Here is a 16,806-nt window from a genome sequence, read left to right on the forward strand (position 1 = left end):
TAAGTGGTCTTTAGCCTTCAACCAGCGCGATCCGAATTAGACAGGATTTGTAGCAGTGCTGGGAACAGTGGTTAATTTGCTAACTCTTAATGCGCTAAAATCGCAGGCTCAAACCCTAAAGCAACCTGTCTACTTTGCTTTTGTCGACCTTCACTCGGCATTTGATTCAGTTTCTCAAGTGAAGTTATTCGAAAAACTCCAAGCTGCAAACTGTCCTGCAAGTCTGTGTGATATTATCTTTGGCTTACATTCATTGACCTCAGTAAGGGTGAGACTGTCAATGATGGGTCTCTTATCTGCAGCAATTTGTACCTCAAGAGGGCTGAACCAGAGTTGTATCCTTGCTTTGGCCCTCTTTAACTTTTTCATTCACGATGTGATGCAGGCTTTTATCCCGGTGCCATCAGACTCTCTGAAAATGAATGGTGTTACAATTAAGGCATTGTGGTATGCAGATGACCTGGTGTTAATTTCTAAGACTCCCATAGGTCTACAACTTCTGTTGTCTTCATTGAACTCATACCTAGATGCAAATGAGCTAGTGTTAAACATAAAGAAAACTCAGATAATGTATTACGCACCGAAAATGTCTAAAAGAGTGAAGATGGATTGGGAAATCAAAAATGTGAGTGTGGAGGTGGTGGCAAATTATTTGTATTTGGGGTTCTTGGTTGTTGGATCTGTGCAAACTGATTCACAGTTGAGGTCTCTTGAAAATAAATTGGATTCAGCCATTTCACAAACAAGACTGATACTACACAAGTATGGCAAATTTTCCATCAGCCCCGCCATTACATACTGGCGACAGAACGTGCTGCCGAAAATTCTTTATGGTCTGGAGACCAAAAACATAATTTAAACATCTTTTCTAAATAAGTTAGAAGCCAAATTTTGGCGGGCGGTTCTTCATTTGCCGCAGTGTGTACCGGGACCATGGTTGAGACATGAGTTAGGTCTCACTTCTTTGATGGCAGAATATGAGTGGAGGCTATGTGCACTTTTTCGTAAATGTTTAACGTACACACGAACAGATAACATCTTGGCCACCCTTTCTGTCTATATGTTAACATCGTCTCATAGTTTTGTCCACTCTTGGTCAACATATATTATGCAACATATATTATGAAAATCCTCGCCAATGCAGATGTGAGTATTGAGACTCTCATTATGAATCCTATTAAAGCCAAAGAAAAAATCTTTAAGAGGGACTGGATTATAACCAGGAATCTGTGTCTTACTTATAAAGATTTTGATGCGATTGCCTTTCCACATAAAAAATTAAAAGATCTGGAAAGCTATTTGTATAGAGCTCCTTCACCCCAGATACGTTCCTCCATCTTGCGCCTTCGCTTTAATCTAGTCCCTACTCGGGACGTGTTAGCAAGGAGACATCTTATTAGTGGTGAAGAGAACTTTTGCAGATTTTGTGCAGATTCAAATATTAAGGAGACATTAAAACATATAATAATTGAATGTCCAGCACTAATGGATTTAAGAGTCGCATTTTTCTGGAAACATCTGACATTTTTTGGCTGGATGACCCCACAGTATAGATGGCCAACCATCCCATCCAGCAAAATTATTAGTATCCGTATTGCAACTTACAATTTCATGAATGCTCTAAATTTGAATGGGGATACTGAATCACTGATGGCTTAGAAGCTTATAGGCTGCGAAGACCACAAGATAAAGACATTTGGTCCGAGCTTTTATAATCACCACATAACATGGTGTACTTTGTGTGAGAAAATCTATTTCTGCATCTTTTTGAAGGATTCATAGATCACTCAATATTGTGTTGTGTAAATATGTACTTATATGGGAATAAGGTCTAATGGTTGGATTTTAAATTCTATTTTATTATGTAAATATGCTTAGGTGTATATGAAGATGTTGATCAACTTTTGTTAGACCTGTTTTTCCCTTTCTTTTAACTTTGACTATGATCGATTTATTTGTTTTATCTTTGAGTGGATGTTTCCTTTGGATAAGAGCTCAATTGTTGTTTCATATATTTGGAATTTTTCTTACACAAAAAAATTGCTAATTTTGGTATGTTTTTTTAAAAATTTTGTAAAATGTGAATGAGATGTTAAATTTGATAAAAGTTGAGTTCCTCAGCTAAATCCAATTAAAAAAGAAAAAGAGTGAAGGCAGCATGGGGAGTTTTTTTTATGTGGTATTAGCTCACATTCGTGGGTCCAGTCTGGACATGTTTTCCTACTGTGACATGGCATTTGGTAAGTCAACAGGAGGATGTTGCTATATGCATATATTGGTGTAGCCTCCATTGATATGTGTGGAAATAGACAACATAAACATTTTTTCTCCACTTGCAAACGCATCATGAAATGAGCTATATACTGCTCCTGTCTAATGTTGATGACTTCAATCTACTGAATTTTTGTAAGTGTTACCCTACAAAACCCATTGTAAATTGTGGCTTTTCACCCAATTGTTCACAGAAAGTGTTCTGAAAATGTATGTATGTTATTTTCTCGGCAGGTGGTTGTGGGAGGAAGCAACAGAGGAGGAAGCTGGAGAATATGGGCCTGGTTGGTCTAGAACATTTGAATTTTGTGAAATGTTTTTTACGCTTACCTAAATCCATGCTGGTTCATTCTTATGACATGCAGTATTTTGGCGGTGCAAGTAGCAGCCCTTACTTGTATTTAGGACGTTTGTCTTAGCTGTTTAATTTGAAACGGTTTTGTTACCGCAATGTTTACAGCCCCACACCCTCGGCGCTGCCGTTCCTGTTAACCAGGTTATGTTAATTGAAGGCACTTGTGCATTCACAACACTGTACTTAAGGAAGGACTGGGAAGTGCTCTGTCTAACATCAAGTGATCGAGGCGGTACGGACGCGAGTACGGTGGACATGATGCAGGACGCATAGCATATGGAAAGTAAGTGCTAACGAAATCCCTTCGGGAAACGCTAGTGGCTTTTTCACCCAGCGTTACCAGCGTTTTGAACAGTGCGAGGTGCAGCACCTTAGTGATGATTGTGAGTCTTTAGGCAGTGGATGTATAGTCCATGCATTTCCATTGATGCATGTGGAGCGTAACGGTACATTTTTTCTTTGCAGCCGTTTAAGAAGAGCTAATCGAGCGGCTTCTCGTCCTAGTGCCAATTGGATGGACCAATACAATAGGCGGTCCCACTTACAGGATTAAGTAAAACCAGACGACTGCTACCACGACTGGATATTTCTCCTCTGTTGTAAGTGATGTCACTATAATGGCCCCTGCCCTGTGTTCCATAGCGCATACGCGTTTATTGTGCTATTGGAGGGTTGGGTGCACAGCTTGGGTAATATCCTAAACGTTGGGAAGAGCCACACTGGAGGGAGACACAAACCATGGAATAATGTTGAAGGGTAGCAGTAGTCACGTCTCAGAAGTGTGTCTGTTCCGATGCTCAGTTGGACATAAGAATGGGCATCTGCCTCCCATTGAGGAGTTAAATTAGAAGTGTTTTTCCCCGCCATATCCCGCCTAAATGCAAAAAGCAACATGGACACTATACAATGTTTTGACAGTGAATAAAGAGCAGTGCTTGAGGCTTGTAGTTTTGGTATTTGGCACTTAGGGTTGTTTGTATTTTCAGAGCTGCGTAAAGACGGTGGCATCAGTGCACGTGGTGTTGACTGCAACGGTGGGTCGTTTTACTTTGGGAACACGCCTACAACGCTGTGCTCAGCCTTATTTATTAAAGCTATCATGGTAAGTCAATCATAGGAGACAAGGCACTCCAATGTTGGTATTGCATGTGATTAAGTAACAGCACAATTTATAGCTGTTTTTTATGCTGTCCCCCATAGGGCTACAGAGGAGCACTATCACACAAAGTTTGAGAAGACCATGAAAACCTGTTTATCGAATTTCACCTGAAGAAGTTCTGTCATTTGTCTAACATTGTTAAAAGAACAAAACATGTCAGGCATTAAGGTTGCTTTATGTGTAAGCAACGTTGTTTAATGATTAATTAAATGAATGAGAACCTTTAATAGGATTTGTTAAATAAGGACACAAATGGTCTGGAGGGAGCAATTCAGAATTTGAGAGCTCTCTGTTTTGTCTATTCGACAGGTGTCTGTACAATAATGTATGGTGAAGAGAGTGTGGACTAACATCTGTATGTGAGGGGTGTTAGTAGAAAGGAAGCACATGTGGTATGAATTTTAGGTAACCATTTGTCTATATAACGTCTTTTTATTATTATGGATTGTTTACATGGATTGTTTTATACATTTTGAATACATTTTTAATCTATTATCTTAATAAAATCATGTTTTGTAATATGCAATTTTTTTAGTGGTCGAGTGTAATTTGGTTAATAAGCGTAGGTATTGTGATTCAATAGTGTTTCTTATTCTGCCTGTGGGGCACAGCATAAAGGCAATGGGATTCCTTAGTTTGGAAGCATGCGTAAGCCCTTTCATGGGGACGAATCCCGGGGCCATTAAATAATTTCCCCTCAATCTTTCTATTGTATATGCATGGTTGGTCTAAACCAACTCTGGTTTTGAAACTGGTTGGAAATGTCGATAGTCTCCCTTTGTCTTAAAAGAGGGGGGAAATCTAGGACTGTGATAGATGAAAACGTTCCTTTTTCCTCTTTCTCTTCTCAAATTTCCTGGTTTTAAAAGTGTCAAATTTTGGAGTTTGTGGGCCTCATTACGAGGTTGGAGGTAGCCTTGCCGGTTAAACCGGCAAGGCTACCTCCAAACTTGCATCCGGGTCCGGCACCCACGAAAGGGGAATCACTGGGTCATTCCGACCTCGGCGGACCCTGTAATTCCCCTTGCACGGGTGCCGGGCCCGGTACATCCCCATTCCCATTTGAGCCCCAATAGGGCTCAATGGGAATGGGGAGGGTGGTAGCAACGGTTCCGTCAATAATGGTACCGTTGCTACCATCAAGTTCTGCTCGCGTGTGCCAGTACGGCCACCTGGTCAGACCTGGTGGCTGCAAGGGCAACCATGAGCAGAACCCCTAGTATGGTGGTACAGTACCAATGGTGTCGGTAGCGATGCAGGTGCCGTTGTTGCCTTACCGCCATACTCGTGATGAGGCCCCATGTGTCTACTTGTGCGTGTTGGACATTTTAGACTCTAAATTGCCTTATAGTCTCCGATATGTTGTGGTATGACTAGTTTTCTGATTGAGTACATCCCCTAACTACTGCACTCCAACCTAGGTGTGTGTTTTATAAATAACATGCATACATACATACATACATACGTATTCCGAGTTGTGCAAAACACTGCAAATAGCAAGATCAACATGTGGATCAAAGGGGACCCTATGTCCGTGAATTCGCTCCAGCTAGCATACTGGAACATTTGAAAATGAATGTTACAAACAGAAAATATTATGTTTCAAATATGGTCAATATGTTAAGTAAAAGATTCATGCCCTGAAAAAGTGTTTATTAATGCGAAACATGATCTGACATTTCCGCACATTTGTGAAGATTTTGAATAAACAATATGACAATAAGGTTTGTCCATTGAATTAGGCTGAAGGAATCATGGAACTCAATGGCCCTCATTACGGGGTCGCTGGAAAATCTGCCGGTAGGCGGCAGGTTTCCAGCAACCACATAACAGCTGTAACGCTGCCTGATATCCTGGTGCCACTGGGACATCACAAGTGGCGGCGGTAATGGTAAATAGGACTCCACAGAAATGGGGACACTGAAGCACCTGCATCGTTGTTAATGGTGCCGGTGCTTCAGTGAGAGACATGCCGTTAGGGGCTTGAAAACCTTGCAGGTCATGCCTGACGAATGTTCCGTGCCCCTACCGGCATTCTCGTAATATGGCAGTCCAGAAAGGGTGCTGGTACATTGCTACCCGGACCCTTTTTTCCTGACCGTCATACTCAGAATGAGGGCCAATGTCTAAACGCAAACAATGAAAGTCAAAAGCAATATATGAACTTAATGAAGTTGTTGCACAAAATGCTTGATAATAACACAAACATTGAACAACATTGCTGTGACTATACCAACCTCTGTGAGGAGCTGCGACGTTGACCTGCAAGCCTTCAAAGATAAGGGGCTTCATTACGAGTTTGCCGGTACAGTAACAACGGTGCACCTTGTATTTCCTCTGATTCTCCATTGATGGATTTGTAGTAGGCAATCATACACCATGTCGGTAGTGGAGAGACACGATCACCTGTTGAGGAAACATGTGCTAGAATCACGCAGAGAACATGGATAGGCATGTATATGTTGAACGGGGCAGAGAGCTCAGCGAGTTAAGCGTGTGCTGATAAAATCGGCAACCTACATGTCACATATTAGACTACTGCCAGGACAACACAGGTCTGAGGTCAATAAATCCAAGACTAAAAATTTGGTTGCAACACTTGCACCTGTCCTTAATAGTGCTGCGAAATGGCAAACACTGTGGTCACAAGAACAATACAAAATACAAACTAAAATGTACGCCATGCTTTTTTGTGTACAACCTTTTGTGCTGGAACAAACATATATAATCAGTCTGTTATGCACTGGAATATTAACCGGGGCAGGACCAGAATGCCATACCATCTATCGTGCCCTCTAGGTCCACACTCCTCCCAGCTTCTCTAACTTATAAAATACGAGACCACTCAAGCAAGACCCATACTGTTAACTCTTCAACCTTGGAAGAAAGAGGGCGGGAAGACGAAGGCCCCTCAAATAGCAAATTCATTTGACAACACGAAACATTAAGAAACTCCCCTGAAAATGTTTTCAAAGTGGCGCCATATTACACATTTTCAGCAAGCCCAACCCTTTTCCTATGGGAACATTTGGAAATAAAATAGGCTATCACACAAAAGAGGCCCAGGATGCTGTGGCCTACCCGAAAATCTCCAGAGTTCCCTATAGGCCAGTCCACCCCTGCCTGTGACCATGCTCCCTTCTTAATATGTCATGGCAAGAACAAACATGCTGGCCTCTTGTCCAATGCATATTTTATTTGATTAATTTCATTATGTTTTTGTAAAGCAACATGGCATACAATGGTCTCCTCTGAGTTTCCACAGTGTAAGTGTATCCCAATGATGTTGATCGGAGACCAAGGTATAGGCAAGAAGTGTTGCCGCCCCTCATTGAGAGCAGACAGGTTTGTCCCTGGTGCCCGCTGCCATGGAGTTAGGTTGAATGTCATTTTGCCAAGGTTGGAAGGGAGATGGTTCGCAAAGGGAAGCACAGCGGGTGCAGTATTAAACGCTAGTAACTTCTAAATGTTGCCTCTGCAACCAAAGACACCTTCTTTCCACCAAAAATGTAAGGGCACTGGAGTACCTGCTGTCCCTACTTTTCTTTTATCTTCTACTATTGCTTACTCTACTCAGAGCTGATTCATCTGTTTGTCCCTACCAAGGCCTTCATTTCAATCCGCTTCACACGCATTTTTCCTACAGGAATCTTTTTCGGTATGCAGTGATAAAATCGTGGCAAAAATGTCACCTGTACAAAAAATAGCGTAAAAAATGTGGTTTGACCCGTTAAAGATGTACCCCATTCAGGGACGTCATTTGGGGGTCACCAGAGGTCGCAAGAGCGACCGCTGGTGATCGGCCAGCGACCTCTGTCAATCTCTTGCGACCTCTGGCATTTCGTCCAGTCAGAGAGGAGGGGGCGTGGCCACAGCTATTCATGCCGTGCTGTGTGTGGTCCTCCATTTTGCTCATGGTTTCGTTTCATGCGTGGCGCTCCTCTGATTAGGCCAACTTCCAAAACAAACACGGTGAGTGGGTGCAGTAGCTGTGTGTGAGTCTGACGTCGGGGGAGGGGGGCGGGTATGTGCCACGTGCGCTGCTGGGTGGGTTGCTGTGGGCCTGGCTGTGGCGTGCGTGTGTGTGTGGTCAGTGGGGCCCTCGCTCACCTGCGGTTGCGGCGCTGCCGCAGGCCCAGGGGCACTGGCTGAGGTGACCAGAGCCCCCGCCAACACGTTAGTCATTTGCGCATTCCAGCAGCCTTGGCTGTTAACGCTTCCATTCCGCAGCCTTCAGCCGATTTCGGGAGCCAGAGCGATTGTTTAAAAACATTTCTAAAGTGTTTGTGCCAATTGTCGAGGTGCAGCGCTATAAATAATGAAATCTCTTTCAACAAAGCCTTTTTACGTAAAAGGTTGAACCGTCCTGTCTTGCACCCACCAATCGACGGTTTTGTCTTTATCGTGTCGAGACTCGCTGCGCTATCTGGACAGGCCACGTGGAACCAAGGGCCACCCAGACTTGGAGCTCCAAGGGGCCGTCAGACATAGTGGTGCTATGATTATACAGCTTACCAGGAGTGAGCCAATCTTTTCATAACTCGAGCAGTTATGGGAAACCACTGAGGGTCAGAGAATGTGGATTTAAGACCTGTGCCACCATAAAGCGAAATGACTCATGAGTGATAGCCTGGGATATCGGCGTTCACAGCCCGTGCGAATGTTGTTGTGGTTTTGAATGCGTAGATCCCACAGTAAAGTAGTTTGCCATTTTTGGTATGCTTTGTTACAGGGAAAGCTGTCTGCCGATCAGGAACTAGCCTAGGGCAGAGCAGCAGAAGCCAGGCCAGCCACTGGGCCTTCCTCGAGCAGCCTGGGCATCATTCATTGCAGTAGGCATATGTAGGGTCAACACGACACATTCTAAATGTAGGACTACAAGTACCAGAATGCAATGCCTGGCCTGGGAGAGCTTGGGAGCTTTGCTCACATACACAGTGCGTTTCTTTGACATCATTCCCCCATATGTTTTCTTTTTGGCGAAGCTACTGCAGGTCGCACAGTGACAGGTGTGTGACCAGGTGCATGGTAACGGAGCAATGGAGAGAACTGTCATCACAGGTCCAAGCATAGCAAGTGGCTTGCACAAAGCCTACGTGCAAGAATGTGTGAATGAAAAACCTTCCATTATAATTTGTATTTGTATTTATTTATTTGTATTATGGACAACACTTCCATAGGAATTGCATGATCTTGAGGTCTGGGTGGTGACGGTCGGGTGTATGTGTGCTTCACCCCATGACACCAACGAAATTCGCCTGCGGCGTCCGCACTTCACAGTGGGATGAAGTGCTGGAGTGAGGTTGTATAGAAGGGTGCAGGGGTGAGGTACTGGAATGAGGTTGAGTACTGGGTGAATCAGAGTGGATTTGGGTGCTGGGTGTTCTTGGCTAGGTTGGGTGGTGCGGTTGCTGGTGGCAAGGTTGGTTATTGAGCACTGGGGAGAAGTGCTGGATTGATTTTGGGTAGTGGGATTGGGTGCTGAGGTGAGATTGTGTGGTAGAGGTGCTGGGATATTTTGGGCTATTAGGCACAGTGGGTTGAGGTCCTGGGGTGAGGGGTAAGTAGTCAGATGCTGGGGTGAGGGAGGATGTCTAAGTGAAGTGGTGTTGGAGTGAGGTTTGGTGATAGGGTCTGGGTGATTGGCTTGCTCGGGTTAAGTTGGGTGATGTGCGTAGGTGGTGCTGGGTGGCAGGGTTTCTAAATGAAGTTAGTGACAGTGGTGCTGGCAAGCAAGCACTCCATGGAAGGTACATTTAAAACAAGCATTGGTAAAGTCAATAGTTTTGTGTAGGTATGGGAAAGGCACTTGCCAGGCACTGCCGTAGAGGTGTTATCTGGCTATTGATGGTAGTAGGTGCAAAATGAACGAGTACATGAGCATCTAATAGCAGTCTCTGGCAAATTCCTAATACTTGTACAGAAGCATAAACTGTTGGCTTTGTCATGCTTGTTTTTGAAAGGACTTCAGTGAAGGACTTGCATAGTACTTATACAATGAGTGATTGAAGGCAGACCTGGATACAACTTTTGGATTACACTAGTAATGAGTTTACCACTCCAATTAAGTCATTAACTCTCAGAAAGACTGCTTTGAAAAAACACTGGTATGCATTTAGAGTTCAATTATGATGGCAAAGATTGATTTAAATTGAGGTCAAAGAGATTGAATGATGAGGTGTTTTGGGCAGGGTATGTGTGTAATGATCATGGGCTCATCCATCAAAGGCTTTAGAAAGCATTAAAAGTAAGCACTGGGACGAGGAAGAGGTGTGTAGACATAGCTCCCAACCTTTTGTGCCCCCTGGGTGGGTGGAAACGCCGATTTTGTTTTGTAAGAAAGCCAATTGACATTTGGTGGGTCGGAAGCTTGGCAGGTGAGACAGCTGCTTACAGGGCAGTTGACACTCGCCAGAGGCATGTGCGTTGAGAGGTATGGGTGTAGAGTAATACTCCTCCTAATGACACCTCTTACATCTTGCCACACCGTGCCATGAATAGGGATGAAAAGGTCCATGATCATCATGGTTAATGATAACAGAGGGATTATGGGCAACTGGGATTTTTATACCTGATGACTGGGGGTGGGGGAGGAGCTGAGCCCCCCAAAAAAGCTGAAAATGGACTGCTTTTATGGAGATTGGTGGCTCTAAATTAAGTACTCTGATGAGGAAGAGGGACGTGGAGGTAATGCAAATGTGAAGCGGCTTCGCCAACAAGAAATCGGCCTGAAGTCAGTCTCTAGGTCTGTCATGTGCAAAGCCTCTGTGGTCCAGTTTGTCTTTGCATGATGCGTGCAAGCCCAGAACTCTAAAATTCTATTAAAAATGAATATGGTGTGGTGTTGCACAAATGATTCTTCCATTCTGACATTTTGTTTTTATTTTCAGACCTGCATCTTCGTGTGGGAGTTTCTTCCTTTCTGTGTTCTAATCTCAACACCAGCAAACAGTACCACCATTGAGCAGCTGACATCCAGCCTTATCTGTGAAGGTAACTTGTCGAGTCAGAAGAAAATGGGGTTAGTGCCAAAATCATTAAATACTAGACTTCATGTTCTGTGAAATATTCTCCCTCTCCCCTTTTATCCTGGCTTTCCCCTCTCCCCATTCCGGCCTATACACCCTTGTCCCCCCAGAATGTGATTTCGCTCTGCAGCACTGTTGAAATAACAGGGCGGATCCACATAAAGAGGGGATTTGGGTTCATAAACTTCCCGTGGCAACATGGACCTTGACACACTGCTACATATGATGATCCAACAGTGATATCGTAACCATATTTTTCTTAGTGTACTGAGGGATAATACTTTATGATGCCACTTCCTGTGATGTCACGGCGAGGTGTGGTCAACTGACATCACTTCCAATGATGTCACGCAGGGGCGTGGCCAAATGACATCACGTCCTGTGATGTCACTCTTGGGGGCGTGGCATTGTGATGTCACTTCCGCTACCCCTGGCATTTTGGTGAAATGACGTCCCTGACCCCATTACACCATTTAATGGGAGTGGGGGTCGCGGGGGTCTCCCCTGCTCCCCTTAAATGGTATAATGAGTACGGGAATTGCAGGGGTGTCACCTGCATCCTTTACATGGATTGCAGCGGCAAAAACTCAGCCTTTTTGCTGCAATATTTTGTGTCCACGGCCATTTTTGCAGTGACTTAAATACATGGAACCCCTTTTTCCCTCCTCAACAAACCATATTTTCCAGGCTTTTCGCTCTCTGTCAGAGGTTCCTGCCGTGGCTCTCTTTCTTTCTCTCTTCACAATAGTTCTTACGTTCTTACCCCATACCCTGCTCCTCCATTCTGAAACGCTCCCCCACAAGCAGTGTCTTCTCATGTGTTTCGGCACTACCTGTTCCATTTATATTTATTTTCCCTGGACGCTTTTCCTGACTCTGCAAATCCAACATGTCTGCATTTCCAGCTCTGTGGCCATCTCTTTTGTTTTAGTTCCTACTATCTATTATTTCCTCCTATATCTGCTTTATTTCACCTCATTCCTTCCTCTCATCTATGCTAGAGTCAGTCATTTGCTGCTCTACCTGTTTTTCCCCTCTCCTCAACTATCCCCCACTACCTTCCCTCCTTAGCTTTTCCACCCCCTTTTCTGAATTGCCCACAGGTTTTCTCGAGTTTACCTCGTTCTCCAAGGTAGTTGCTAAATAATATTTTCACCTCTGTCCCTCGATAGCTTTGCAAAATGTCTTCTTCCTTCACACTGCACCCTGAGAACGCCCTTTAATTTAGCCATGGCATGATTTATAGTATAGGAGAGGTAGCCTATTCACAGACATATCCAGCCCAGAACTCTTTGAAGTATTCAAGAAAGGCAGGTAGATAAACAACTAGAATACTACACTCTTGAATATCTAGAAGCGAAGTGTTTTGCCAAAATGGAAAACAGTAAGACACATACAGCGGTGTTGATGGCTTGTAACGAGATTCAGTAATCCTAAACCCACTCCCGCACAGTCATGGCCACTTAGTGCATGTGTGGGAGAGTCCTGGATCCATGAATATTTATGTAAACAAGGGTTCCATGTCCTTTCCACGAAGTCATTCCTTTGTGGTAATTTACCTCGTGGAAATGGCTTTGACGGTGTACATCGAAATGTATTTTTTTATGGGGGGCTCCCCCCAAACCTCCCTTCCCCATTCACTACAACTGTTACTGCCAACACCTGCCCACCCCACTTTTGCCTCTCAACCCACAAATAAATACATTTCGATGTAACCTGTCGAAGTAATTTCGACAAAGTAATTTACCACGCAGTAATTTACTTTGAGGCATCAACGTGAGACCGTAAACAAGGGCAGTAGATTTATCAGAACCTATAAGAACCCTTTTCCAAGCAGGAAAACATTGAATACTTTGAGAATCCACTCACTGATGGTGATCCAGACTGCATTCACCTGCACAACTCTGGAGCATGCATATGAATACATCTGGATGAGGAGAGGATGTGAAAGGTATTCTCTGCACAACGTTGACACCCAATTCACTAGTAGTTCATACTATTAATGTATATTTATTAAATCAGAAAACGGTCAATTCTGAGTCTTCAATGCATTAAATGGATAAGGTGATGAGAGGAGTCACCCAGAGTGGGACGGGTAGGTCAGATGTGGGTGCCAAGCTTGCCATGCTGAGAGGACCAGGCTAGACCTTACTGACGATGCCCAATGAGGATGACACATGTGTGGGGTTGTTTGTGGCCTCATGCAGAAGGGATTGACTTAGCAGTTCGGGCTGGATTGCCCCTTTTGGGGTGAGGCCAAGCTGGGTTTGCATATGGTATTTGCCCTTCTGTAATGGCTTGGCAGGCTGAAGAACTATGGCCTGGTGGGCTGATAAGAGCGAAGGCAGAGATAATAATTCATTAGAAACCATCAAGCCGTCACTCTATGTTTTGCCTTTTCCCCCCATAGGTGGCCCTTTCTAAAAACGTTTTATTACTGCATACTGCAAGTACTTTAAGAACATATAAGAAGGTTAATGTCTAGATATATAGCACCTTTAACATTTTGGAAATTCTCAGTCAGTAAAAACAAAAAAACTAGCCTAATCATGACATCACAAAACAAGTGGCCTCGTTAAGTGATGTCATGATGTCATCTTTCATGTCCTGGGTGTTAGTCTTAGCAGTGCATGGTGGTGGCACGAGTTATGGTTGCTTAGCTTACCATAACTGGCGAATTTCTGGGGTTTTACAGTTTTACTTGTAACCATAACGTCCCTTTAACAATGTTTTTTCATTGAATTTCATAGGTTTTCATTAGGGCAACTTAGCCATAGCGTCCCTTTAAAAACATTTTTTCAGTATATTTCATGGGTTTTTACCAGTGCAGGCTAATTTTCTACAACTTACTAATATCATAGTTACCTCGATATAGCAATGTTTTGTGTTTGTCGATGTCCTGGAACGTCTGATGTCATTGCAGACTTTTCAGACAGTGCCACGTGACCACTCGCTCGCACTCAGCATGATGACGTGTCTGTGAACGTGTCCACAGTTTGCGAATGGGTCCATGCTTCGTGAACAGTTTGGAACTGCATTTTCAGCTGATCTAGGAACTTTGAAGCTCAAAATGTACCCTTGCACAGATCTTTGAAGAGTATACTCTATTTGATATCGAATAATCACACTGAGACAGATAGTAGGTGGTATTTTGTTCCAGAAACAACTTTTATTCAATAACTTTCTTTTATTTTTTTCTTTTCTCTTAGAAAAAAGGATACGTTTTCTTCTCTTCAGACTCCTTGGATTGCATTTACTTTTTCAAGCAATATTCCTGATTCACTATCAGGTAAGTCTCTGTGAAACTTTCTCAGTCTCTATTTATGCTCTCTTTACTTCTTCTCTGTTCCTCTTTCCATTTTCTCAATTTGTTATTACAGTCTTATTGACTCTTCCTGTCTCCTTCTTTTATGAACTCTCTTGTTCTCTGTATTACAGTTCTTTGCAGATTACTCTCATCAATACTCTTCTCTCTTGACTTTTCCATACTTTCATTAATTAATTGAACTCAATTTCCTCCTTAGTTGGTTTGTCAGCTTTTCAATAATCAACTTCTGACACTGTTTTCAGAGGATCTTGCATAGAAAGTGTTCTTAATAATATTATTCACTCTGTTGTCTCCTTTTAATAAACAGTTTTTCTTTCTGTGATTCGTATTAATCAAGGTTAATTTCACAGTGGGACACTCTGTCCCCTCAAACAGTCTTGCACTTTCACGTACCTTCTGTAACTTTGCTTTTCTCTCCCTTCGATCTGGCTGTGTGCGATTTTCTCTGACTAATCACCGGATCTGCTGTGAGCATTCTCGTCAGAGCCGCATGTCTCCTCTCCTTCAGCTCTGACCTCGGCCCCATCAGCTCCGTCTGAACTCCACCCCTCCGCTGCGATCCTAGCCTCAGCTGCGCCCTCACATCATCGCGCTGATCTCTCACCTTTCAACACTGTGCGGTTCTGCCTCAACGACTCGGCAGCCTTTGGGAAGAATTCACAGGATGACCTCCTTCCTATGGTATGCTGTATCGAGTGTTTATTTTTCTCTCCTTTTCACGTCGCCGGCAGCGGGTCGCTTCTACTTCAGGGAACTGAACCTCTAATCACGTAGCGATTATGACGATCACTTTAATTCTATATAAATAACTTCTTTTAAGCGCAACGGCACAACTTGAATACATTATATCTTGTTTAACTTCTCCTTCTTCACCAGACCTCAGGTAGCCCACTCATAATTGTCGGTTGGGATTTCCTCTCCTTCAGTCTCCTAGCAACCAAGAAAGCAAAGAAAAAAGGTATTGTCAATTGAAGGATAGACCGTGATTGGCTAATAATACTGTCAATCATTTCCTTTTGGCTGAAAGTTATGATTAACCCTTCATATGACTGATCATCCTGGTATTGACAGAGCCAGAGCCAGATTGCACACCAACCGGGTACAGTACAGTAGATTTATCACCCCCCCCCCTTCTAGGCCCTTAGGCTCGTGAAGGGATGTGTTACGAGATAAAAAATCTGCTTGTGCCATCAACCTTCCAGGTAGATGCACTGTTTTGAAGGTGAAAGGTTGAAAGGAAAGAAACCATCTGAGGACTCTGGGGTTCATGTCTTTGTTTCGGGCAAACCACACCAGAGGGGCATGGTCGGAAACTAAAGTGAACCCCCTGCCTAACAGATAATACTGCAATGCCTCTATGGCCGACTTTACAGCCAGACATTCTTTCTCAATTGTGGCATAATGTAGCTCGTGAGGAAGTAACTTCCTACTTATGAAGAGAATAGGTCTTTCAGCCTCTCCTTGATTTCGGAACAACACCGCTCTAAGACCTGTCGCCGATGCATCTGTATGTAAAAAGAATGGAGCTGAGAAATCCGGACAATGAAGAACTGTTTTCTCAGAGAGGGCATTCTTCAGGTTATTGAAAGCCTTCTCTGTCTCAACAGTATGCCACTCTTTTTTTGTTGACGCAGATGTCTTCAAGAGATTAGTCAAAGGTGTAGCTAATGTCCAAAAATGCGGTATGAATCTTCTGTAATATCCCACGAACCCAAGGAAAGCTCTGACTTGTCGGACATTCGTAGGAAATTGTAATTTTTTAATAGCCTCTAGTTTTTCCTCTTGGGGTTTAATGATGCCCTGGCCTACAAAATACCCCAAATATTTTGTATGAAAATTGGCCACAAAAGTCTTTTTAGGATTTACATGAAGCCTGGATTGCTGTAAGAGTTGAAGTATGGAATTGAAATGTAATAAATTATCATTCCAAGACTGACTAAAGACAATAATATCATCTAGGTAAGCTCCCACATAATCCTCATGACCTTTAATGATGGAATTAATAAGTCTCTGGTAGGTGGCAGGTGCGCCATGTAACCCAAAAGGCAAAACAGTAAATTGAAACAAACCAGAGGGCGTGGCAAAAGCTGTATTTCCTTGTCATGTGGATAGAGAGGTATTTGCCAATACCCTTTTGTTAGATCTATGGTTATTAAAAAGTTTGCTTTACCTAATTTATCAAGCAAATCCTCTATCCTAGGCATGGGATAGGCGTCGAACTTTGAGATCTCTTTCAGCTTCCTGAAATCCATGCAAAAACAAGCTGTACCATCAGGCTTGGGAACCAAAACTATTGGTGATGACCATTCACTATTTGAAGGTTCTATCACTCCAATTTCCAACATCTCTTTAAGGTCTTATCCTAACGCCCTCTCCAGGTTGGGTTTTAATGTGATGGTAAGCCAATTTCGTCCTCCCGGGTAACGTGGAAAAGGTCTCCGAATATTTATTGATACGTTTTAGGGGTTCCATCTTCTGATTATTAGACAAATCTTGATTTATTTTTAACGCTTCCACTCCCAGTTCCCCTTTAAACTGTGGAAACTGTTCCATGGGAATTTCATTAATGTTAACCATTGCAACAGTTGACACAGGCTCCGTCCATTTTTTAAGCAGGTTCACATGATATGTTTGTATCTGCATTCTTCTGTCGTTTTGTCTCACT

At 43.2% G+C, this 16,806-nt stretch overlaps 1 protein-coding gene across 2 annotated transcripts in view; it reads right to left on the reverse strand.

The window, feature by feature from the left end:
* The window catches only part of GPR45 (G protein-coupled receptor 45), a 309,197-nt gene that overhangs the window by 87,571 nt on the left and 204,820 nt on the right, over positions 1-16,806 (reverse strand). For both annotated transcript variants that reach the window (XM_069636920.1, XM_069636921.1), the window contains exon 2: positions 6,023-6,191. The gene's annotated coding sequence lies outside the window, so the exon portion shown is untranslated. The remainder of the gene's footprint in view (positions 1-6,022; positions 6,192-16,806) is intronic.

Source organism: Ambystoma mexicanum, chromosome 7p, assembly GCF_040938575.1.
Source record: "Ambystoma mexicanum isolate Mex_15411 chromosome 7p, UKY_AmexF1_1, whole genome shotgun sequence".
Taxonomy (NCBI): Eukaryota; Metazoa; Chordata; class Amphibia; order Caudata; family Ambystomatidae; genus Ambystoma; species Ambystoma mexicanum.